We start from the raw sequence: 27,448 nt of genomic DNA on the forward strand, positions 1-27,448 counted from the left end.
CATCAGATACGATAGACTAGCCCTTCTGAACATTGGAAAGATGGCATTTACCCACTATGTGCCGCCTTTCCTACACGGGGAACCTCTGCTTGCATGATCCATGGGAGACTCATCTCTTATGACACTACCTCGGAAGAAGCGCCACAGAGGCGAGGGAGAAGGGCCAGCGTCCTGCTGAGGCTGAGACAGGGTGAAAATTGGCCGCTGCTCCCTAACATACTACTGGCTAACATTCAGTCCTTGGATAACAAGCTTTGTGAACTGGGAGCCAGAATTTCCTATCAGCGGGATACGAAGGAATGCAACGTTTTGTGCTTCGTGGAGGCCTGGCTGATGGAGGAGATACCGGACCACGCTATCGAGCCCTTTGGGTTCTCCCTGTTCCGGGCAGACAGGTTGAAAAGCCTCACTGGGAAAAGTAAAGAAGGACGAGTACGCTTCATGGTCAACAATGCTTGGCACGTCCCCCAGGATATGTATGCACTCAACTCCTTTTGTTCCCCAGACCTGGAATACCTGGTGCTGCTGTGCAGACCCTACTGGCTGCCTAGGAAGTTCACGGCTGTTATCATCACAGTGGTATACATTCCGCCATAGGCTGATACTGACCTGGCTGTCAAGGAACTGTACGAGACCATCAACACGCTGGAGACTGCACACACAGAGGCTGCCTTCATCTTCTCCAGTGACTTTAATCGAGCATTGCTGACGAGAATCTCTCCGAAGTTTTGTCAGCACATCCAAATGAGCACTGGTGGAGATAAGATACTTGACCACTGTTACACTCCCTTATGCAACGTTTACAAAGCTCTCCTTCGCCCAGCTTTTGGAAAATCAGATCACTCTTCGATCCTGCTTCTGCCAACGTACAAGCAGAAGCTGAAACAGTAGGTGGCCATAGTTAAAACTGTTCGCTGTTGGTCCGACCAGTTGGCCTCCATGCTGCAGGACTGCTTCAATGACGTCAACTGGAATGTCTTCCATGATGAGGATGTCTCCAAGTTCACTGATGGAGTTACATGCTTTGTCCCAAAGTGCATCAATAATGTAGTCCCCCAGAAGTTGGTCAGGGTCTTCCCGAACCAGAAACCCTGGGTCAATAGTTCTGTGCGAGCAGCACTTACAGCGCGACATCGAGTTTACATTGCCAGCAATCATCTAGAGCTCAAGAAAAGTAGCTATGATCTGTGCAAAGCTATCAAGGCTGTGAAACAACAATAGAGGGACAAGATTGAGTCAAGATTCACAAAGAATAGCACACGTGACTTGTGGCAAGAGCTGCATACCATTGCAGACTTCAAAGCCAAACGTTGTGGTGCCACCAACATCGCGGCCTCTCTCCCAGATGAGCTCAATCACTTTTATGCTTGGTTCGATGTTGCTAACTCTGGCTTTCCTCGGAGGCTCATCGCCACAACCTGCAACCTGGTCATCTGAGGTACACAGATGTTTCCAACGAGTGGACAGTCGCAAGGCTGTGGGAACAGACAGCATCCTAGGGCGAGTACTCAGAATGTGTGCAGCACAACTGGCAGGTGTGTTTACTGACAGTTTTAATCTCTCCCTCTCCCAGTGTAGAGTGCCCTCCTGCTTCAAATTATCCACTATTGTCCCTGTACCAAAAAAGACCAAGGCAACATGCCTGAACGACTGGCATCCTGTCGCACTCACCTCAATAATAAGCAAATGCTTTGAAAGGCTGGTCACGGATCACATCTGCAGCTTGCTACCACCCAAACTGGACCCAATACAATTCGCCTATCGACACAAATGATCGACAGACGACGCAATAGCCATTGCTCTACATACCATCCTTACACATCCGGAGAAGGATGCTTATGTGAGAATCCTGTTCTTGGACTGCAGTTCAGCATTCAACACCGTAGTTCCATCCAAGCTCGACAAGAAGCTCAGAGACCTCGGCCTTGACCCTGCCTTGTGCAGCTGGATCCTGGGCTCCCTCATCTCCACCCCTCCGACTCTCAGCACATGAGCCCCTCAGGGCTGTGTACTAAGTCCCCTCCTTTACTCCCTGTATATCCATGACTGTGTCGCCACCCACAGCTCTAATCTGCCAATCAAATTTGCCGATGACACTACATTGATTGGCCTTATCCCAAACAATAACAAAGTGGCCTACAGGGAAGTCATCTCTCTGACACAGTGGTGTCAAGAAAACAACCTCTCCCTCAATGTCACAAAAACAAAAGAGCTGGTTGTGGATTACAGGAGGAATGGAGACAGGCTAACCCCTATTGACATCAATGGATCTGGGGTTGAGAGGGTGAACAGCTTTAAGTTCCTTGGCATCCACATCATGTGGTCGGTACACACCAAACGGCTGAGGAAGTTTGGTATGGGCCCCCAGATCATAAGAACTTTCTACAGGGGCACAATTGAGAGCATCCTGACTGGCTGCATCACTGCCTGGTATGGGAACTGTACCTCCCTTAATCGTAGGACTCTGCAGAGAGTGGTGTGGACAGCCCTGCGCTCTGTAGTTGTGAACTTCCCACTATTCAGGACATTTACAAGGACAGGTGCTTATAAAGGGCCCGAGGATCATTGGGGACCCGAGTCACCCCAACCACAATCTATTCCAGATGCTACCATTCAGGAAATAGTACCGCAGCATAAAAGGCAGGACCAACAGGTTCCGGGACAGCTTCTTCCACCAGGCCATTAGACTGATAAACTCACGCTGATTTGTGTGTACTCAATATTACATTGACTGTTCTATTTATTATAAATTACTACGATTTCATATTTAGATGGAGATGTAACGTAAAGATTTTCGCTCCTTATGTATGTGAAGGATGTAAGAAATAAAGTCAATTCAATACCCATCCATCTGTGACATTGGCTCAGTTTTCTCTCTTCATTTGCACATCCTTCATATAGCCAAACCCACCATCTTCACAGGAATGACACAGGTACACGCCACACAGATGGAATACAGCTGGCCAGATGTTGTGCAGCCCTGAGGATTTCTTCACTGTGACTAGCTTACAAGTCCAAGTAAGCATAAAGACCCAAGAAGTTACTTGTGGTCAGGAGAAATGCGACTTGCAAACTGACTGTCTGGAAAAGGTAACCAGATGGTAGTTTCTTAAAGCTGAAGAGGTTTTCTCTTGCACCTCCCTCTCAAGGCGTGCTGTCCCCAAGCCCTGCCTTTCAGTTGGCTCCTCGCAGAAGAAACAAGTACGAGTCTTGTTGACATCCACCATAGTCTTGAAGACAAGCATCCCTGCTTCTTCCTCTGGTCAATCTGGAGTCAATGGAAGTCACTCATCCTTCAGCAGCTGGTTGGTGAAGTTACAGGGACTTACCTCTGCCTGTTTACACAGTTGAGGAGCTCTGCTCACACCAGGTGGGGTAAACAGAGCCCTGGCTGCACATAAGATGTACACTGGCAAAGCATACAGGTGTTCATCTTCCTCCTCCAAGCGTAGGCAGTAAGGACCAGATACCAACTATAAAGGGAGATGACTCACTTGTATTGTGCTTGGGATAAGAGTATTTCTCGTCTCAAACCTACAACTGGAGTCCCTGCCTCAGCTGCCGTGTCTGAACATTACTGATGATGTTGCAGGTGCTCAGCACTGTCTGGGTAAACTTCACATTCCCTCTAAATGTTTGTATGGAGGCTACACGTTCTTCCTATGACCGTATGAATTTCCTCTTGTTTCCTACCTCCTCCCAAAGATGTGTGGATTGGAAGATTAATTAGCCACAGTAAATTTCCCTTAAAGTGTAGGTGAGTGGAGGAGAATGTGGACTGATACAGGATTGAAGTAAATGGGCGATAAATGGTCAGTGTAGACTCATGGGGCAAAGGACCTTTTTATATTCTGTATCACTCTGTGACCACATGGAGGTCCTTCCTGTCCAGGCTGCACCCACAGTCATAGGGATCCCACCACCAAGCACATCTTTCCCTCCCCACCCACCCCCACCGCCCTTTCTGCTTTCCGCAGGGATCCATCCCTACGCAACTCCCTTGTCCATTCATTCATCCCCACTAGCAGTTATCCTTGCAAGCAGAACAAGTGCTACAACCTGCCCCTACACTTCCTCCCTCACTACCATTTAGGGCTCCAATCAGTTCTTCCAGGTGAGGCGACACTTCACCTGTGAGTCTGTTGGGGTCATATACTGTGTCTGGTGCTCCCAGTGTGGCCTACTGTATATCAATGAGACCCGACGTAGATTGGGAGACCATTTCACCAATCACCTATGCTCTGTCCGCCAGAAGAGGCAGGATCTCTCAGTGACCACCCCTCACCTTTTAATCTACACCTCAGCTTTATTTCTCCAGTCCTGCCACAAAGGGTCTTGGCCCGAAACGTCGACTGTACCCTTTTCCTACATGCTGCCTGGCCTGCTGAGTTCCTCCAGCATTGTGCGTGTTGCTCAGATTTCTAGCATCTGCAGATTGCTCCCATAGTCTTTCCACTTCGTTGACATTGTCTGCCATCCTGCCCTGTCATGACGGTGCATTCTGCCACCTGGTGGTGAGAGGATGGTCCTCCCAGTCACATCATGGATCTGGATAAACAGTGTTCCGCAAAGCAGTCCCATGAAACGGTAGTTTAAAGTCTGAGTGAGACAGCTCTGACACAGACCCTTCGGCCCATCAAGTCAACACTAACCATCATGGTACCCATCAACACTAATCTCGTTAACTAGTACTGGTCCATATCCTTGAAGTGCTTGTTTCAGTAGCCCTTAAATGTCTGCATCACCGATTCAGTCAGTGCTCTTCTGATTCCAACTGCCATTTGGAATAAAAAGTTCTTCCTCAGATCCACTTTAAACCTCTTCGCCTTAACCCAAGTCCTTCAGTTTTGTCCATACTGCTGGGGGGAGGTGGGGTAAATTTCCCACTATCCGCCTTAAAAATACTCCTCAATTTTATACACTTCTATTTCGTCCCTCTTGGCCTTATCCACTCCAAAGAAAACAGACCAGCCTCTCCTCAGAACCGAAATATTCTATCCCGGACAAGATCCTGGCGCATCTCCCCTGCACCCTCTTCAGTACAATCACATCCTTCCTACAGTGGAGCATCCAAAACTGTAACTAGTACTTCCCCGTGGCCTAACCAATGTTTTGTAAAGTTGTACTCCAACCTCGCTATCCTTATCTTGTATGCTAATGAAAGTATATTTACCACCTATCTGTTATGGACACAATCCCTTCAGCCCAACTGGTCCACACCAACCAATATTTTTATCTAAGCTAGACCCATTTACCCATGCTTAGCCTATATCCCTCTCAACATTTCCTCTCCACATTGTTAATATACCTGCCTCAACTGGCAGCTCATTCTCCATTTCACACTCCAGTTGTAAAATTTGCCCTCAGCTCTCTGTTATATATCTCCCCTCCCCTCTCATCTTAAACCCCGGTGCTCAACTTATTGATTCCCCATCCTTTGGAGAAAAACTTGGGCGTTCATCCAATCTATGCCCATCATGATTTTGTACACTGCTAAGATTATCCTTCAACCTCCTGTGCTCCAGGGAATACAGTCCCAACCTACTCAATTTCTCTCCATTATTCTGTCCCTCAAGTCTTAGCAAAATGTTAATAAATATCCTCTGTACTCTTTCCTGCTTTGTGGCAACTCTGCTATAGCAGGATGACCAAAACTGAACAATGTTTCAAAGATTGTTGAGTTGTGTCATAACATTCCAACTTCAATACTTATCACCATGATTGAACGGCCAGTGTACAAAAAGCCCTCTTCACTGCTCTATCTACCTGTGACTCCACTTTCAGGGAACCATGCATTTATAGAGTTATTGACTACAGGAGGAAGACCACAGGTTATACAGTAGAAACAGAATTATACCATTTGGTCCACCAAGCCTGTTTCATCATTTCATCAAGGCTGATCCACTTCCCTCAGTGCTAATCTCCTGCCTTCTCCCCGTAGCTCTTCATGACCTGACTAATAAAGAGCCCATCAACCTCTGCCTTAAATATACCTAATCACTTGGCTTCCACAGCTGCCTGTGGCAACAAATCCACAGATTCACCTCTCTGGCTGAAGAAATTCCTCCTCACCTGCAATCTAAATGGATGTCCCTCTATTCCCAGTCTGCGTCCTCTGGTCTTAAGACTCCCCAACCATAGGAAACATCCTCTCCACATTGACTCTATCGAGGCCTTTAAACATTCAATAGGTTAGATGAGAATCCCCTCAGTCTCCTGTGACAACAGGCCCAGAGCCATCAAAAGATAACCCTATCAACCCCAGAATTATTTTTGTGAACCTCCTTTAAACCCTCTCCAGTATCATAGAAACATAGAAAATAGGTGCAGGAGTAGGCCATTCGGCCCTTCGAGCCTGCACCGCCATTCATTATGATCATGGCTGATCATCCAACTCAGAACCCCGCCCCAGCCTTCCCTCCATACCCCCTGACCCCCGTAGCCACAAGGGCCATATCTAGCTCCCTCTTAAATATAGCCAATGAACTGGCCTCAACTGTTTCCTGTGGCAGAGAATTCCACAGATTCACCACTCTCTGTGTGAAGAAGTTTTTCCTAATCTCGGTCGTAAAAGGCTTCCCCTCTATCCTCAAACTGTGGCCCCTCGTTCTGGACTTCCCCAACATCGGGAACAATCTTCCTGCATCTAGCCTGTCCAATCCCTTTAGGATCTTATACGTTTCAATCAGATCACCCCTCAATCTTCTAAATTCCAACGAGTACAAGCCCAGTTCATCCAGTCTTTCTTCATATGAAAGTCCTGCCATCCCAGGAATCAATCTGGTGAACCTTCTTTGTACTCCCTCTATGGCAAGGATGTCTTTCCTCAGATTAGGGGACCAAAACTGCACACAATACTCCAGGTGTGGTCTCACCAAGGCCTTGTACAACTGCAGTAGTACCTCCCTGCTCCTGTACTCGAATCCTCTCGCTATAAATGCCAGCATACCATTCACCTTTTTCACCGCCTGCTGTACCTGCATGCCCACTTTCAATGACTGGTGTATAATGACACCCAGGTCTCGTTGCACCTCCCCTTTTCCTAATCGGCCACCATTCAGATAATAATCTGTTTTCCTATTTTTGCCACCAAAGTGGACAACTTCACATTTATCCACATTAAATTGCATCTGCCATGAATTTGCCCACTCACCCAACCTATCCAAGTCACCCTGCATCCTCTTAGCATCCTCCTCACAGCTAACACTGCCACCCAGCTTCGTGTCATCCGCAAACTTGAAGATGCTGCATTTAATTCCCTCATCCAAGTCATTAATATATATTGTAAACAACTGGGGTCCCAGCACTGAGCCTTGCGGTACCCCACTAGTCACCGCCTGCCATTCTGAAAAGGTCCCGTTTATTCCCACTCTTTGCTTCCTGTCTGCTAACCAATTCTCCACCCACACCAATACCTTACCCCCAATACCGTGTGCTTTAAGTTTGCACACTAATCTCCTGTGTGGGACCTTGTCAAAAGCCTTTTGAAAATCCAAATATACCACATCCACTGGTTCTCCCCTATCCACTCTATTAGTTACATCCTCAAAAAATTCTATGAGATTCGTCAGACATGATTTTCCTTTCACAAATCCATGCTGACTTTGTCCGATGATTTCACCGCTTTCCAAATGTGCTGTTATCACATCCTTGATAACTGACTCCGGCAGTTTCCCACCACCGACATTAGGCTAACCGGTCTATAGTTCCCCGGTTTCTCTCTCCCTCCTTTTTTAAAAAGTGGAGTTACATTAGCCACCCTCCAATCCTCAGGAACTAGTCCAGAATCTAATGAGTTTTGAAAAATTATCACTAATGCATCCACTATTTCTTGGGCTACTTCCTTAAGCACTCTAGGATGCAGACCATCTGGCCCTGGCGATTTATCTGCCTTCAATCCCTTCAATTTACCTAACACCAGTTCCCTACTAACATATATTCCGCTCAGTTCCTCCACCTCACTGGATCCTCTGTCCCCTACTATTTCTGGAAGATTATTTACGTCCTCCTTAGTGAAGACAGAACCAAAGTAATTATTCAATTGGTCTGCCATGTCCTTGCTCCCCATAATCAATTCACCTGTTTCTGTCTGCAGGGGACCTACATTTGTCTTTACCAGTCTTTTCCTTTTTACATATCTATAAAAGCTTTTACGGTCCGTTTTTATGTTCCCTGCCAGTTTTCTCTCATAATCTTTTTTCCCCTTCCTAATTAAGCCCTTTGTCCTCCTCTGCTGAACTCTGAATTTCTCCCAGTCCTCAGGTGAGCCACTTTCTCTGGCTAATTTGTATGCTTCTTCTTTGGAATTGATACTATCCCTAATTTCTCTTGTCAGCCACGGGTGCACTACCTTCCTTGATTTATTCTTTTGCCAAACTGGGATGAACAATTGTTGTAGTTCATCCATGCAACCTTTAAATGCTTGCCATTGCATACCCACCGTCAATCCTTTAACTGTCATTTGCCAGTCTATCTTAGCTAATTCACGTCTCATACCTTCAAAGTTACCCCTCTTTAAGTTCAGAACCTTTGTTTCTGAATTAACTATGTCACTCTCCATCTTAATGAAGAATTCCACCATATTATGGTCACTCTTACCCAAGGGGCCTCTCACGACAAGATTGCTAATTAACCCTTCCTCATTGCTCAAAACCCAGTCCAGAATAGCCTGCTCTCTAGTTGGTTCCTCGACATGTTGGTTCAAAAAACCATCCCACATACATTCCAAGAAATCCTCTTCCTCAGCACCTTTACCAATTTGGTTCACCCAATCTACATGTAGATTGAAGTCACCCATTATAACTGCTGTTCCTTTATTGCACACATTTCTAATTTCCTGTTTAATACCATCTCCGACCTCACTACTACTGTTAGGTGGCCTGTACACAACTCCCACCAGCGTCTTCTGCCCCTTAGTGTTACGCAGCTCTACCCATATCGATTCCACATCTTCCCGGCTTATATCCTTCCTTTCTATTGCGTTAATCCCTTCTTTAACCAGCAACGCCACCCCACCTCCCCTTCCTTCATGTCTATCCCTCCTGAATATTGAATATCCCTGAAAGTTGAGCTCCCATCCCTGGTCACCCTGGAGCCATGTCTCTGTGATCCCAACTATATCATAATCATTAATAACAATCTGCACTTTCAATTCATCCACCTTATTATGAATGCTCCTTGCATCAGTACATCCTTTCTTAGATACGGGCCCACAACTGCTCACAATACTACAACTAAGGTGTCATCAGTGCCTTATAAAGCCTTAAAGTTACATCCTTGCCTTTATATTCTAATCCTCTGAACTGAATGCCAACATCGCATTTTCCTTCCTCACCACTGACTCCACCTGCAAACTAACCTTTAGGGAATCCTGCATGAGGATTCCCAAGTCCCTTTGCACCTCAGTTTTTGAATTTTTTTTCCACCATTTAGAAAATAGTCTCGCTTTTATTTCTTCTGCCAATGTGCATGGCCATACTTCCTGACACTGTATTCCATCTGCTACTTTTTAGCCCATTCTCCAAATCTGTTTGTCCTCTTGTAGCCTCTTTGCTTCCTGAACACTACCTGATCCTCCACCCATCTTTGTATCATCCACTAATTTGGCCACAAAGCCATCAATTCCTTCATCCAAAATTATTGACATATACCGTAAAAAGGATCAGTCCAAACACAGTCCCCTGTGGAACACCATTAGACACCGGCAATCAACTACAAAAGGCTCCCTTTATTCACACTCGTTGCATCCTGCCAATCAGTCAATACTCCCTCTATGCTAGTATCTTTCCTATAATACCATGGGCTCTTAACTTGTTAAGCAGCCTCATGTTTGGCACTTCGAAGACCTACTGAAGATCCTAGTACACAACATCCACTGATTCTCCTTTGCCTACTCGCTCTTCATTTCTTCAAAGAATGCCAACAGATTTGTCAGGCAAGATTTTCCCTTAATTAAACAGGTGGCATGGTATCAGCAGTCAGCACAATGCTATACAGTCCCAGCGACCCAAGTTCAATTCCTGTAAGGAGTTTGCACATTCACCTTGTGACCTTGTGGATTTTCTCTGGGTGCTTCAGTTTTCTCCCACAGTCCAAAGGTGTACCAGCTGATAGGTTAGTTGGTCATTGTAAATTGTGGGATTAAATTGGAGGATTGCTGGGTGGTATATCTCACTTCTGTCCCCCAACACTCTTGAACTTCCGGCATACTACTAGTGTCTTCCACAATAAAGACTGATGCAAAATTCTTGTTCAATTCGTCCACTATTTCCTTGCCACCCATTACTACCTCTTCAGCATCATTTTTCAGCGGTCCATTAGCACCTATTAAATACTCTTATATATCTGAAGAAACTTTTGGTATCCTATTTAATATTATTGGCTAGCCTACCTTTGTATTCCATCTTTTCCTTCTTTATTGCTTTTTTAGTTGTCTTCTGTTGGTTTTTAAAAGCCTCCCAATCCTCTAACTTCCCATTAATTTTTGCTCTATTATATGCCCTCTCTTTAGCTTTTATGCTGGCTTTGACTTCTCCTTGTCAGCCCCAGTTGTGTCATCTTGCCTTTAGAACACTTCTTTTTCTTAGGGTTGTAACTATCCCAGGGGTCCCCAACCTTTTTTGCACCGCGGTTTAATATTGGCAATATTCTTGCGGAACGGCCAGCGGGGGTGATGGGGGGGAGCGTTGTTCAAGTAGGGTTGCCAACTTTCTCACCCCCAAATAAGGGACAAAAATAGCAGTCAAATACAGGACACTTGTGTTTACCCCGAGAAAGACTACCATGACCATGAAGCCTTGCGCGGGCACTTGTGTGCGCATGCTTGACGTGCGCATGTGTGTACGTGCCTTTTTTTTCTACAAATCAGGGTTTTGGCTTAATCTTCCCGATTCTGTTAAGTGAAATTACACTGTACATAGATTATTTCTAATTTAGATAGGCTGTGTATTTATCATATCATTCCTGCTTTTATTATATATGTTATTTTAGGTTTTATGTCCTATTTAGTATGATTTGGTAGGTTATTCTTTGGGTCTGGGAACGCTCAAAAATTTTTCCCATATAAATTAATGGTAATTGCTTCTTCACTTTACGCCATTTTGACTTACGAACGGTTTCATAGGAACGTTCTACATTAGCGGGGGAAATACGGGACAAGGGCAGTCCCGTATGGGACAAACCAATTTAGCCCAATATACGGGATGTCCCAGCTAATACAGGACAGTTGGCAACCCTATGTTCTAGATCAACAGTGAGTGACAGGGAATGAGGAAAGGTGCAGCTGACTCATATCGTTTCATACCGCCAGATCATATCGTTTCCTCGCGGCCCTGTAGCACATGCTTTGCGGCCTGATACCGGTCCGAGGCCCAGTGGTTGGGGACCACTGAACTATCCTATGCCTTCCAAATTGCTCCCAGAAACTCCAGCCATTGCTGTTTTTCTATCATCCCTGCTAGTGTCCCCTTCTATTCAATTTTGGCCAGTTCCTCTCTTCATGCCCTCTTTACTTCACTGTAATATTGATACATCTGACTTTAGTGTCTCCTTCTCAAATTTCAATCATATTATGATCACTCCCCCCCCCCCTCCCCCAAGGGTTTCTCTACTTTAAGTTCTGGAATCAATTCTGGTTCAACCTAGAATAGCTGATCCCCTGGTGGGCTCAACCATGAGCTGCTCTAAAAAAGCCATATTGTAGGCATTCTACAAACTCCCCCTCTTGGGATCCAGCAGCAAACTGATTTACCCAATCAACCTGAACACTGAAATCCCCTATGATTATCATAACATTGCCTTTTTGACATATCTTTGCTGTTTCCCCACTGTAATTTGTAGCCCACATCTTTACTACTGTTCAGAGGCCTGTATACAACTCCCGTCAGAATCTTTTTACCCTCGCAGCTTCTTTGCTACACCCACAATGATTCTACACCTTCCAATCCTATGCCACCTCTTTCTAAGGATGTGATTTCATTTTTTTTAAACCAACAGAGCCAAGCCAACCCCTCTACCCACCTGCCCGTCTTTTCAATACAATGTGTATCCTTGGACGTTAAGCTCTCAGATATAATCTTCTTTCAGTCATGATTCAGTGATGCCCACAATGTCATGTGTGCAAATTCGTAACCGAGCTACAAGTTCATCTACCTTATTCCATATACTGTGTGCATTCAAATACAATACCTTCAGTCTTGTATTCGTCACCCTTTTCAATTTTGTCCCCCTTTCAGATTGCAACTGATCTCATTAACTGCAATTTTGCCCCATCATCAGCCTGTCCCACGACACACTGCCTGTTTGTAAACCAACTACCCTATTCCCAGAAAGGTCCATAAGCCAGTCCTCATTAAGGGATCAGTGGTGGAGAAGGTTAGTACCTTTAGGGTTAGGGGAAATCATTTTGGAGGATCTTTTCTGGGTCCAACACATAACTGCTGTTACAAAGAAGGCATGGTTGTGTCTCTACTTTCTTAAAGTTTATGCAAACTTTAAGTAGAGGAACCTAGCACACTCAGCTACTGCTACAATACTATCAACAATGCCTACTATTTCATCCCTTCACCACATTTTAGCAAATCTGATCATTTGGCTTTGTTCCTCCTACCTACATACAAGCAGAGTCTAAAAAACAAGGCACCAATCATAACAACAACAAACAGGTGGTCGCTGGAGGCAGAGGACTTGTGACGGGGTTTCTTCGAGTTGGTAGACTGGGCTATGTTCAAGTACTCATTAGAAGATCTGAAAGAATATGCCACAGTTGTCACGGACATTATAAAGATAATTGTGGACAAGAATGTCCCCACAAAATCATTTAGTCTTCCCTAACTAGAAGCCCCAGATGAACCAAGAGATCTGTAATCTGTTCAGGGCCAGATAGGTCTGGTATCTCAGGAACGTAAGAAGAGGTCCAGCTACGGCCTCCAGGAAGCCATCTCACATTTAGTCTGAAAATGGCAATTCCAGATTAAATCCGAATCACAGAAAGAAGCTCAACAGCTGTGACAGAACTTCAATGCCATCACAACTGACAAAGCAAAACCAAGCAATATGTATATACTGTATGTGACAAGGTTTCACTCCCAGATGAGCTCAATGCCTTTTATGCTCACCTTGACCCAAGAACATGGGGCACCTTCACAAACTCACAGGCCCTAATGACCCTGTGATTTCAGTCTCTGAGGCCAATGTGAGAGCATTCTTCAGGAGGTTAAACCCACAGAAAGCATTTGGCCCAGTCAGCGTACCTGGCTGAGTACTGAAGCCTGGATAAGCAACTGATTGGAGTTGCAGAGTCATAGGAAAGTACAGCACAGAAACAATCCCTTTGGCCCATCCAGTCTGTGCTAAATGATTTAAGATGCCTAGTCCCATCAAACTGCACCTGGTCCATATCCTTCCAAACTCCTTCCCATCCATGTAACTATCCAAACTTCTCTTAAACATTGAGATCAAGCTTGCATGCACCACTTGCACTTGCAGATCATTGCACACTCTCTTGACCTTCCGAGTGAAGAAGATTCCCCCTCATGTTCTCCTTAAACTTTTCACCTTTCACCATTAACCCATAACCTCTAGTCCAACCCAACCTCAGAGGAAAAAGCCTGCTTGCATTTACCCTACCTATATGCCTCAATTTTATATACCTCCACTCAATCTTCTACATTACAAGGAATAAAATCCTAACCTATTCAATCTTTCCTTACAACTCAGGTCCTCCAGTCCTGGCAACACTCTTGTAGGCTTTCAACATTATTTACATTTTTTCCTGTAGGTAAGTGACCAAAACTGAACACAATACTCCAAATTAGGCCTCGCCAATGTCTTATGCAATAACAACATAACATCCCATCTCCTGTACTCACTATTTTGATTTATAAAGGCCGATATACCAAAATTTTTCTTTACAACCCTGTCTACCTGTGCTGCCACTTTCAATGAATTATTAACCTGTATTCCCACATCCCTTTGTTCTGCCACATTCCTTAGTATGATACCGTTCTCTGTACAAGACCTACCCCGGTTATTCCTGCTGAAGTGCAACACCTCGCATTTGTCTGCATTAAGTTCCATCTGCCATCTGCCATCTGCCATTTTAAAAAAAACAACAACAGCTGGTCCAGATCCTGCTGCAAGCCATGCTAGTCTCCCTCACTATTCACTACACCCCCAATCTTGGTGTCATCCGCAAATTTGCTGATCCAGTTTCATCCATATTATCGTCCATATCATTGATATAGATGACAAACAACAACAATCCCAGCACCGATCCCTACAACGCTCGACTAATCACAGGCCTTAAATCAGAGAGGAAACTATCTACTACCACTCTCTAGCTTCTCCCACAAAGCCAGTGTCTAATCCAGTTCATTACCTCATCTTGAACTGAATGTTCTTGACTAGCCTCCCATGTGGGATCTTGTCAAATGCCTTGCTGAAGTCCATTTAGACAACATCCACTGGTTTGCCTTGATCAACTTTTCTGGTAACGCATGAAGCCATACTGAGTATCCCTAACCAGTCACTGTATATCCAAATGTTCATAAATTCAGTTCCTTAACTACCTTCTAATAACTTTCCAACTACTGATGTCAGGCTCACTGGCCTATAATTTCCTGGTTTATCTCTAGAACTTTCTTAAACAGCAGACGACTTGACCTATCCTCCAGTCCTCAACTGTCACGAAGGATTATCTAAGCATTTCTGCAAGGGCTCCTGCAATTTCAGCACTTACCTCCACAGGGTCCGAGGGGACACCCAGTCAGGCCCAGAGGATTTATCCACCCTAATTTCCCTCAAGACAGCAAACACCTCCTCCTCTGTAATCTCTGGGGTCCATGACTTCACTGCTGCTTTGCCTTACTTCTATAGACCGTGTCCATCTCCCGAATAAATATAGACGCAAATTTATTTAAGATAATCCATTTAAGATTCCCCCATCTCTTTTGGCTCTACACATGGATTACCATTCTGATCTTCCAGAAGACCAGTTTTGTCCCTTGCAATCCTTTTGCTCTTAACATAGCTGTAGACTCCCTTAAAATTCTCCTTCACCTTGTCTGCTGGAGCAGCCTTATGCCTTCTTTTAGCCCTCCTGATTTCCTTCTTCAGTGTTCTCTTTCATTTCTTGTACTCAGGTACCTCATTTGTTCCTACCTGCCTATACCTACAAAGCACCTCTTTTTCTCATAACCAGGGCCTCAATACCCCTTCAAAACCAAGGTTCCCTAAACTTGTTATCTTTACCTTTTCATTCTGGCAGTCATATACAAGCTTTGTTCTGTCAAAATTTCTTTTGAAGGCCTCCCACGTAACACGTACACCAAAGCAGCCAGTCCCAATCCACACTTCCCAGATCCTTTCTGATACCTTCAAAATTGGCCTTTCTCCAGTTTAGAATCTCAACCCGTGGTCCAGACCTGTCTTTTCCCATATTTACTTTGAAACTAATGATATTATGATCACTAGATGCAAAGCATTTCCCTACACTAACTTCTGACACCTGCCCTGTCTCATTCTCTAATAGGAGATCAAGTATCGCATACTCTCTCATTGGAACTTCTGTGTACTGATTAAGGAAATTTTCCTGAACATGTTTGACAAACTCCATCCCATTTAGTCATTTTACAGTATGGGAGTCCCTGTCAATACGTAGAGTGCTTACTGACATCTCCAACCTCTTGTTTTGGCAGTCTGAGGTACCCACCTGCTTCAATGATACCAGTGCCCAAAAAGAATGTGATAACTTGCCTTAATGATTAATATTCGGTAGCACTTATATCCACTGTAATGAAGTGGTCTGAAAGATTGATTATGAAGCACATCATCTCCTACCCGAGGAATGACTTGGATCCACTCTAATTTGCCTACTGTCACAACAGATCAAAGCAGATGCCATTTCATTAGCTCTTCACTCAGCTCTGGAACATCTGGACAGTGAAGGTGCATACATCAGAATGCTCTGCATTGTACTACTCAGAATTTAACACCATCATCCCCTTCAAACTCATCAAAAATCTCCAAGACTTAAGCCTCCAAGCCTCCTTGTGCAACTGGATTCTTGATTTCCTCAACAGCAGACCCCAGTCAGTACAGATTGGCAACATTTCTTTCACAATTAAAATTAGAATAGTTGCACCACAAGGCTGTGTGCTTAGCCCCTGCTCTATTTACTTTATACTTATGACTGTGAGGCTAAGTACAGCTCCAAAAAACCAACGTGGATAACTTCACTCAACTCAACACTGAACTGATTCCACGACCTATGCACTCATTTTCAAGAACTCTACAATTCATATTCTCGGTGTGATTTATTTATTCTTTTTTTTTGTGTTTGCACAGTCTGTCTTCTTTTACGCATTGGCTGTCTGTCTTTGTGTTTAGTTTCCCATTGATTCTATTGTATTTCTTTGTCTGAATGCCTGCAAGGATAGTATATGGCAGCTGTGCGCCAATTGAAAATAAATTTACCTTGACTTTGAAAGAAGGTCGTGTTGGAGGGCTGTTCTTGTGATTGGAAGCCTCTACCCAGCAGTGTAGCACAGAGAAAGGTGCTTGTTATATACATTGATATATTAGATGTGAATGTAGGAGTATGATTAATAAATTTGCAGATGACACAAAAATTATATGATTCTATGAAAACTCTTTTAAGCAGACTCTCCAGGGAATTATGGAATCAGAATCTAAATCAGGTTTACTATCACTGCTTTTTATGACGTGAAGTTTGTTATTTTGTGACAGCAGCATTGTGCAAAGGTAGGAAATTACTATAAAGTACAAGATAAATAGTGCAAAAAAAAAGGAATAATGATGAGGTAGCATTCATGGGTTCAGAGACCATTTAGAAATCTGAGAATGGAGGGGAAGAAGGTGCTCCTGAATCATTGAGTGGGGATCTTTAGGCTCCTCTACCTCCTCCCCAATGGTAGGAGAGGAAGTTTATGGAGTTTCTCCAGATGTACAGAGGAGAGCATTCTGGCTGGTTGCATCGCTTTTTTCTCCCTTTTCCAATATTTATTTCTCATCTTTCCCCCTTTTTATCCCATTCATTCTGCTTTCTTTGCTTGTCCACTTTCCTGTTTTTGTATATCAGCCTCCACCTCCCATCTCCTCCTCTCACTCTGCATCCTATCTTTCTTTTTCCCCATTTCCCTCACTTCTTTCCCTCATGCCCTTTCTCTTCACCCCATTACCCTTCTTCATCCTGTCTCTCCCCTCAAATTCACTCTCCTCTTCCCTCGCCATTTATCCACTCTTCCCTCTGACTGCCATGTCTCCTCCTCTCTCCCCACTCTCAGCTCATCTCCTTTCCTTATTATCCATCTCCTTGTTCTCTTTCTGTCTCCTCAACCCTCATCTTTATCCTCTTGATTTTCAAATGTCTTCCCTCTTTCTTTTACCTTTACTTTGCCCATTCTCTTTCTCCAAATCTTGCTTTATATCTTTTACTTTTTCTCCTCGTCCCACTCTCCCAATCCTCATCTCTCCTTATCAACATTCTCTGATCACTTGGTTTCCTTTCTCTTCTCATTCCCAATTCCTTCATTCCCCTTGGCCTCTATAACTCCCCTTATTCCCTCTGACCCACACAGGAGATTGGTGAATGAGATCAGAGTACATGGAATTGGAGATCATATGCTAGTGTGGATTGTCATTGTTAACTGACAGAAAACCAAGAGCAGGAACAAACTGACCTTTCTCCGATCAGTAGGCTATAACTAGTGACTGAATCCACCTGTGGACCCCTACAATACACAACCCACAGTGACAATCTGGAAAAGGCCACTATATCTGTCATTTCCCTGTCTGCTGATAATGTGAAACTGAGGGGGATGTGGGTGATGATGTAGAGAGGCTTCAACTCAATGTGGGCAACAATGTGGCTGGTAGAACATAATGTGAAAAATGTGAGGTGATTCATCAATAGAAAAAGTAAAAATTGTATGTTTTAAGTGGTGGGAGATTGGGAAATGTTGATGTTCAAACATAGCCGGGTGTCCGAATTTGCAAGTTACTGAAAGCTGAAATGCAGGTTCAATTGGCAGTTATGAAGACAAGTGTTAAGTTAGCTTTATTTCAAGAGCACTTCAATACGAGAATAAAGATATGTTACTGCATCACATAGGGCTAGGGCTTTAGTGACTCTGTACAATGTTAGTCTCCTCATGTAATGAAAATTCATAAGACATAGCAGCAGAATTAGGCCATTTGGTCCATCGAGTCTGCTCTGCTGTTCCAACATGGCTCTCTCAATCCCATTCTCCTGCCTTCTCCCTGATAAATCAGGAACCTATCAACCTCCACCCTAAATATACCCAATGACTTGGCCTACCTAGCTGTCTATGGCAATGAATTCCACAAACTCACCATCTGTGAATCTGTGTTCTAATTGGATGGTCTTAAATTGTGAGGCCTTGTCCTCTGGTCCTAGACTCCCCCACTACAGGAAATATCCTCTCCACGTTGACTCTATTGGGGCCTTTCAATATTTGATAGGTTTCAATGAGACATCCCCACCACCTTGTTCTTCTAAACTCCTAGTACAAGCCGTGAGCCATCAAACTCTCCTTATATGTTAACCCTATCATTCCTGGGATAATTCTTGTGAACCTCCTCTGGAATACCAGCAGGTCTTCTCTTAGATAAGGGGTTCACAATACTCCAAGTGTGATCCCACCAATGCTTTATAAAGCCTCAGCATTACGTCCTTGCTTTTGTTTTCTAGCCCTCTCAATCAATTCATTTGCCTTCCTTACCATCAACTCAACCTGCAAATTAAATTTCAGGGAATGCCGCAAGAGGACTTCCAAGTCTCTTTGCACTTCCGATTTTTGAATTTTCTCTCCATTAAGAAAATAGTTGTTGCCTTTACTCCTACCAAAGTGCATGACCTTGTACTTCTCTACACTACATTCCATTTGCCACTTCTTTGCCCATTCCCCCAATCTGTCTAAGCCCTTCTGCAGCCACCCTTCTTCCTCAACACAACCTGACTATCCACCTATCATCATATCATCGCAAACTTGGGCACAAAGCCATCAATCCCTTTATCCAATTCATTGACGTACAACATGAAAAGAAGTGGTCCCAACACAGAACCCTGCGGCACATCACTAGTTACTGGCAGTCAACCAGAAAAGACACCCCCCCCCCCATTCCCATACTTTGCAGTCAGCTAATCTTCTATCCATGCTAGTATCTTTCCTGTAATACCATGGGCTCTTGTCTTGTTTAGCAGCCTCATTTGAGGTACCTTGTCAAAGGCCATCCAAAAACCCAAATAAACAACATTCACTGTCTCCTTTGTCATCCAGCCTGTTATTTCTTCAAAGAATTCCAACAGATTTGTCAGGCAAGATTTCCCCTGTATAAAATCAGGCTGACTTTGGTCTATGTTATCATTTTCCTCCAAGTACCCCAAAACTTCATCCTTAATAATAGACTCCATCTCTCCAAGTGATGGAAATCAGACTAACTAGCCTATGTTTTCTTTTTGCTGCCTCCCTCCCTTTTTAAAAGAGTGAAGGGACATTTGCAGTTTTTCAGTCCTCAGGAACCATTCTAGAATCTAGTGATTCTTGTAAGATCATTACTAATGCCTCTATAATTACTTCACTTACCTCTTTCAGAAACCTGGGGTGTAGTCCATCTGATCCAAATGACTTCAAACCTTTTAGCTTCCCATGTACCTTCTCCTTAATAATAGCAGCAACATTGCTGTTCTACCATTATCATTGCAAGTGTCCCCTTCTAATCAACTTTGGCCAGCTCCTTTCTCATGTTTCTGTAATTCATCTTACTCCACTGTAATACTAATACATCTGACTTTATCTTCTCCCTCTCAAACTACATGGTGAATTCTATCATATTATGATTACTACCTCCCAAGGGTTCCTTTACCTCAAGTTCCCTAATCAAATCTAGTTCATTACATAACACCCAATCCAGAATTGCCTCTGACTTAGTGGGCTCAACAACAAACTGCTCTTAATTCTCTCTTGGGATCTAAAATCAGCACCAACCCAATTTTCCCCTACCCACATATTGAGATCGCCCATGATTATTGCTACGTTACCCTTTTGATATGCCCTTTCTATCACCCATTGTAATTTGTAGCTCACATCCTGGCTGCTGTTCAGAGTGCAGTATACAATCTCATCAGGGTATTTTTACCCACAAGGATTCAACAAGTTCCAATACTACATCATCTCTTTCTCAGGATTTGATTTCAGTTTTACCAACAGAGTCACGCCACTGTTACACTTTGACTCATCCCACTGACTGCAATCCCCTCCCATCATCTGCCTGTTCTTTCTCAGTCTCCCTACACATTGCATCTAGCTGTATACCAACTGCCCTGTTCTCAGCTCTATTTCACCAGTTCCCATCCCCCTGCTAAATTAGTTTAAACCTCCTCCAACAGCTCAAGCAAACCTGCCCACAGGGACATTGGGTCTCCCTCAGTTTCAGGTGTAAACTGTCCTTTTTTTTGTACAGGCCCCAGAAGAGATCCCAATGATCCGGAAATCTGAAACCCTGTCCCCTGCACTAATTCTTCATTCACTCATCCTATTCTCTTTCCTTCCCTTTTTAAAGAGTGACACATGCAGCAATCCAGAGATTACTACCCTGGAGGTCCTGCTTTGCAGCTTTCATCCCAACTCCCTCTATTCTCTCTTCAGGACCTCTTCCCTATGTTGTTGGTATCAATATGCACCATGACTTCTGGCTGTTCAGCCTCCCGCTTCAGAATGCCATGGACCTGATCCAAGACATACCCGACCCTGGCATTTGGGAGGCAACATACCATCCATGTGTCTCTTTCACATCCACAGGATCTGTTTCTGCTCCTCTAATTATGGAATTCCCTATCACCACTGCACCCCTCTTCTTCCCCCTTCCCTCCACAAAGCGAGAATCAGTGCTGGAGACCCTGCTGGTAATCTCCTCCAACAGTATCCAAAGCAGTACACTTATTTTTGAGGGGAATGGGCACAGGGGTACTCTACAATCGCTGCCTATTCTCTTTATCTCTCCTGATAGTCACCAAGTGACCTGCTTCCTGCAACTTAGGGGCGACCAACTCCCTGTAACTTTTATCTATCATCTCATTTTCCCACATGAATGGAATGTCATCCAACTGCAGCTCCAGTTCTTAACATAGTCTCTATGGAGCTGCAGTTTGATGCACTTCATGTGGATATAGTTATGAGGTAGACTGGAGGTCTCCAGAGTTCAAACATCACACGCAAAGAATATACCACTACTTCCAGATCTATTCTCAGCACACTAGCTACGTACTAACAAAAATCCTTCCTAAAAACTTATTTCAAACCTTCACCTGTGCTTGCCCCAGTCTATTCTTACAGCCTGTTGAGCCAAAGCCAGACCACTCTAACACTCCCCCACTTCTACAATGACCGCTCAAACAATGGCTGCTCTGCTTACACCTCTTATCCTTTATATTGGCCCCACGCTGATTGCAGCCCACTGAAAAAAGGGTGTACCTGGCAAAGGGAGGATGCAAGTGGTTCTTGGGGTGGCAGGCATGTCACATGAAAGGAGATTGAGTAGTTAGACCTTTATTGTGTGGAGTTCAGAAGAATGAAAGGTGATCTCAACTGCTTCAAACTCTTGACACCCCTGACGAGAATGAACGGGCACAGATTAAGGGAGAGTCAGAATGAATGAGAGATGAAGAGAAACTGTGATAATGTTTGGGAATTCTCTACCCTGTAGGGCTGTGGACGCTCAGTCATCAAGTTCATTCAGAACAGAGATCAGTGGATATCAGGGTACTAAGTATAGGGTTTGGGTCAGTGCAGATCCAGTAGGGCTGAATGGTCTGTCTGTATCTCTCTATTGCTCTAAAGAAATGAAAGGATATAGTTTATTTAATAAGGTAGCAATGAAGGAGTACAGTCCTGTCCTTGTTCACTGGTAGCGAAAGCACATTAAACAAATTCCTATTCTGCTATTCTGCTTCCATGTCTAAAGTGTTTCCTCTCTTTCTCATCCCATCCACCTCCATGCCCCTGTCCCTCGTTATCCAGTCTCCTCTCTTCCATGTTGCAGGCTGAAATGTCGACTGTTAAATCTCCTCCATTGATGCTGCCTGACTAACTGATTTTCCCCAACATTCTGTGTCTGTTGCAACTTAAAATATCTATATAAATGCTGTACAAATGTATCTGACTCTACCACCTTCTCTGACAACACTTTCCAGGGAAATAAACTTTTCTCGGGCTTTCAGCCAGGTACAGGTATCGATTTTGACTAATGTTTTGATGACAAACTCTGGCATCTTCAGAGATGGTGCTTGGGCATGTGTAGTCCCATTGTAATTATACTCCTGTTGCCCATCTCTTCTGATTAGTTAGTCCTCATCCAATCAGGTTTCCACTGTCCTACCTTGGAACTGAAATTCAATTGTAAGCAAGGTGGGATAGCAGAAACCTGATTGGATGAGGACTAACCAATCAGGAGGATGGACTATGGGAGTATAAATACCATAGACCAGACATCCCCATGCATCATTTTGTTTGTCATCGAAATGTCAGTTAAAATCGATACCTTTACCCAGTTGGAAGCCCAAGAAGAGTTTATTCATCATAAATGCCAGGAAAGCACTAGATCCTCTTTTAATACTTCTTAGTTATCAATCCTGTTGTGTAAAAGGAACTTACCTCGTGAAAATCCCTCCACTCATCTTAAACCTATGCCCTCTTGCATTTGATACCCAGAGAATGGCAAAAAGATTTTGACGACTTGGCCGTTCATTCTCCCCTGCCTTATTCTCTCTCTCCTACACCCTCCCCAACCCCTCTCAATCTCAGTTACCACCTCCTCTTTGTCCACCTCCCTCCCCCCCCACCATCTTTCACTGTCTGCCCTCATTCTTCACTGCCTGTGGCAGCACCAGCTCCTGCACCCTGCACCGAGCTTGGACCGCTGTTTATTTACAGTGGATCAGGCCCTTCTGGCCTACTGATCTGTACTGACCAGCAGCCCACATATTTAGCTCATCAGGGGAAAACGTACAATGACCAATTCACCTAGTGATTAATACTCATTGGAATGGGGGAGGTAACCCAAGCACACACAGAGGACGCTGGAATTGAACTTCCGAACTCCGACACCACAAGCTGTAATAACTTCGCACTAACCTCTATGCTGCCATGGCGTCCATCCAAGTTGCCTCCATCCCATACCCAGCGCTGGACATACACACTCCCACCCTCCGACTCACTCACTCCCACCTCTGGGAACACTCACTCACACTGGGAGACAAACTTACTCCCACTCCCTGCGACGAGCCTGTGGCGTGCTCTGCAGCTTGTGCGCCTCGTGCGCCCTGATGATGTCTCGCTGTTCCACCAAGCCTCCCCTCCTCTGCATGACGCGGGGACTGAGGAGGAAAGCAGCCTGGTCGAGAGGCAGTGGGCTGAGCCCCCACACCGGTACACTGGACCAGCTGCTGCCATCAAAGCTGAAACAGGAGCTGGTGTCACGGGCCATAGTGCCAGGGCTGGGGCTTGGGCTACCCAGGGAGCTGTCTAGCCTGCAGTGCGCCATCATCATGGAGCAAGGTCGCCTGGACACCACCCTCCAACTCGGCAGCAGATTGTCCTGAGGGTCGGCCTCTATCACGGCTTCAAACGACTGGTCCATGGTGGGAGACAAGTTCTCCGAGGCAACGGCAAACATCTCTGGTGCCTTTGGGAGATACAGAGTAAGAGACAGGTCAGAGTTCTAAACAGGGCATGTAGTTACTACCTTCAACACCAAGGCTAGTTTTCCCCATTACGTACTCATTCTGGCTCCCGGCGCTCAACTCCCACCCAACATCCAATCTCCAACACCCAATTCCCAAACTCCAAATCCTAGCATTCAGTTACCAACCCCCAACTTCCAGTTCCCAATATCCAGGACCTTACACCAAAGATTAATTTCTCAACATCCAATAACCAATAGCTCAAAACTAACATTTAATTCCCAACAACCACAAATGATTCTCATTTCCAATTTTTAAATGATGTAAATACCCAACAGCCAAACTTGTATTAGTCACATTTAATGTTGTTAGAAATGTTACGGAGCAGGGGGCGTTGGTTTATAATTGTCACGTGTACCAAGATACAACAGAAAGCTTATACAGATCAGATCATTACACAGTGCATTGAGTTAAAACAATAACAATACAGAATAAAGTGTAAAAGCTACAGAGAAAATGTGGTTGGGGAGGAGGGGTTGGGTAGATGGGGAATCTCATTAAAACTATTCAAATATTGAAAGGCCTCTATTTCCTGAGGAGACTGAGGTCCTTTAACATCTGCCAGACAATGCTGAGGATGTTCTACGAGTCTGTGGTGGCCAGTGCTATCATGTTTGCTGTTGTGTGCTGGGGCAGCAGGCTGAGGGTAGCAGACGCCAGCAGAATCAACAAACTCATTCGCAAGGCCAGTGATGTTGTGGGGATGGAACTGGACTCTCACGGTGGTGTCTGAAAAGAGGATGCTGTCTAAGTTGCATGCCATCTTGGACAATGTCTCCCATCCACTACATAATGTACTGGTTGGGCACAGGAGTACATTCAGCCAGAGACTCATTCCACTGAGATGCAGCACAGAGTGTCATAGGACGTCATTCCTGCCTGTGGCCATCAAACTTTACAACTCCTCCCTTGGAGGGTCAGACACCCTGAGCCAATAGGCTGGTCCTGGACTTATTTCATAATTTACTGGCATAATTTACATATTACTATTTAACTATTTATGGTTCTATTACTATTTATTATTTATGGTGCAACCGTAACAAAAAACAATTTCCCCCAGGATCAATGAAGTATGACTATGACTATGACTATGACAGAGTGAACGTGGAGAGGATGTTTTCTGTAAGTGGGTGAGTCTCGGACCAGAGGGCACAGCTTCAGAATAGAGGGACATCCATTTAGAACAGATAAGAAGGAATTTCTCAGCCAGATGGTGGTGGATCTGTGGAATTCATTGCCATGGACAGCAGTGGAGGCCAAGTCATTGAGTCCATTTAAAGCAGAGGTTGATAGGTTAGTCAGGCCATCGAAGGTTACAGGGAGAAGGCAATAGAATGGGGTTGAGATGGATGATCGATCAGCCATGATAAAAATGGCAGCGCAGACTCGATGGGCTGAATAACCTGATTCTGCTCCTATGTCTTATGGTCTAAAGGTAGTGCAGGTAAACAATAAAATCCAAGGTTGTAATGAGGTAGATTGAGAGCTGAAGACTCCATCTTTTTCTACAAGAGGTCTGTTCAAGTGTCTGATAACATGGGATAGAAGGTTTCCTTGAACCTGGTGGTACATGCTTTCTGCCTGCTTGGCGAGGGGAGAAAAGAGAATGTCTGGGGTGGGAGGGATCTTTGATTATGGTAGCTGCTTTACAGAGGCAACAATGTTTACAAAATTATGAGGGGTATAAATAAGGTAAGTGTAAGCAGGCTTTTTCCACTGAGGTTGGATGACACTAGAACTAGAGGTCATGGGTTAAGGGTGAAGGAACATAGAACACAGAGTATAGCACAGGCCCTTTGGCCCACAATATTGCGTTCGACATTTTATTCATTTATTTAGAGCAGGGAACAGACCCTTCCAGGCCAATGAGCCACACCTGTCTGCAACCTACCTATTTAATCCTAGCCTAATCACAAGTCAATTTAAAATAACCAATTAACCTACTAACCAGTATGTCTTTGGACTGTGGGAGGAAAGTGGACCAATCTCTTCCCTCACTTCCCATGGCAGCCTGGGGTATAGCCCATCCAGCCCCGGGATCGATCTGTCCTCATGTTTTTCCCAAAAGTTCCAGCACAGCCTTTTTCTTATTGTCGACATATTCTAGCATATCAGGCCATTTTATGCTGTTCTCACAAACATCAAGGTCCTTCTCACTGAAGCAAAGTATTCTTTCAGGACTTCCCCCAACTCCAGGCATATGATTCTTCTTCTATCATTGACTGGTCCTACCCTCACTTCAGTTATTTTCCTGTTCTTTGCATGCGTAGAAAACCTTAATCTTATCTGCCAAAGTTTTCTCATGCCCAATTCTACCTTTCCCAAGTCTGTTCTTCAGTTCCTTCCTGGCTACCTTGTAACTCTCTAGAACCCTGGCTGATCCTTGCTTCCTAAACCTTAAGTAAGCTTCTGTTGTCCTCTTGGTGAGATGTTCCACATCTGACTAATATCATCACAGTTGCCCTTCCCACCATTAAATACCTTTCCATGCCACCTGTGCCTGTCCCTCTGCAAGGATATGGTAAAGGTTAGGGAGTTGCAGTCTATGTCTCACTGAGAAATCTGACACCTTGCCGAGCATCAGATCCAGTATGGCCTCTCCTCTCATCAGCCTGTCTACATATTGCCTCAAGAATTCTTCCTGGACGCACCCAACAAATTCTGCCTCATCCAAATCCTTTACACTCAGAAAGTGCCAATCAATATCAGGGAAGTTGAAGTCATCCATGATAACAACCCTGTTATTTTTACATCTTTCCAAAAATTTGCCTCCCAATCTGTTCCTGGCTTTTTTGCTATTGATGGTCTATAGAACAGACCAAATAGTGATTGCTCCCTTCCCATTTCTGACTTCCATTCACATGGACTCAGTAGACAATCCTTCCATGACATCCTCCCTTTCTGCAGCTGTGATACTATCCCCGATTATCAATACCACCTCCCCACTTCTCAACTTCCCTTCCTGCTCCTTCTGAAACATCCAAGCCCGGAACATCCGGCAGCCATTCCCGCCTTTGTGAAAGTCTCTGTAGTGGCCACAGTGTCATAGTCCCATGTACTAAACCATGCTTTAAGTTTATTACCCTTGTTCCTGATACTTTTATTACAATGACACACTTCATCCCATCCCAATGACTGCAATTTGGCCCTATTAATTGCATTGATATGTTGGGCCACAATAGAGAGGTTCACACCCAGGAGCTTTACTCACTCTTTCCACTGCTGATCTTCCTCTTCCTAAAGCCTACAATCAATTCATTGGTCTTACAGATGATGAGAGCAAGGTTGCTGCGAAATGGCCTGTGAGGAGATTTAGCTGGACACAGTTCATGCTGATGTAGTTATCAGGGAGAAATAGTTATCATGGATTTATGAACAATCAGAAATCTGGTCTCCCACATATGACATGAAAAATACACCACTGGCCCTGGACCTACTCCTACTACACTACAAGGCAGTCATGGATAAAGAAAGAAGGAAACTTACCCAAAATCGACCTTAGCCTCTGCCTCTCAAGCCAAAGCCTCAAGTGCTATAACCTAACATTAATTGGCCCTTGCAAAATGCCTGATTACTAATTTTAAAGGCTGATTTATACTTGTGCGTACTAGCTTGCACTGTAGCCTACGCAAGTGGGCTACACCATTGTGAGCATTTATACTTGTGCGC

This window comes from Mobula birostris, chromosome 12, assembly GCF_030028105.1.
Source record: "Mobula birostris isolate sMobBir1 chromosome 12, sMobBir1.hap1, whole genome shotgun sequence".
Classification (NCBI taxonomy): domain Eukaryota; kingdom Metazoa; phylum Chordata; class Chondrichthyes; order Myliobatiformes; family Myliobatidae; genus Mobula; species Mobula birostris.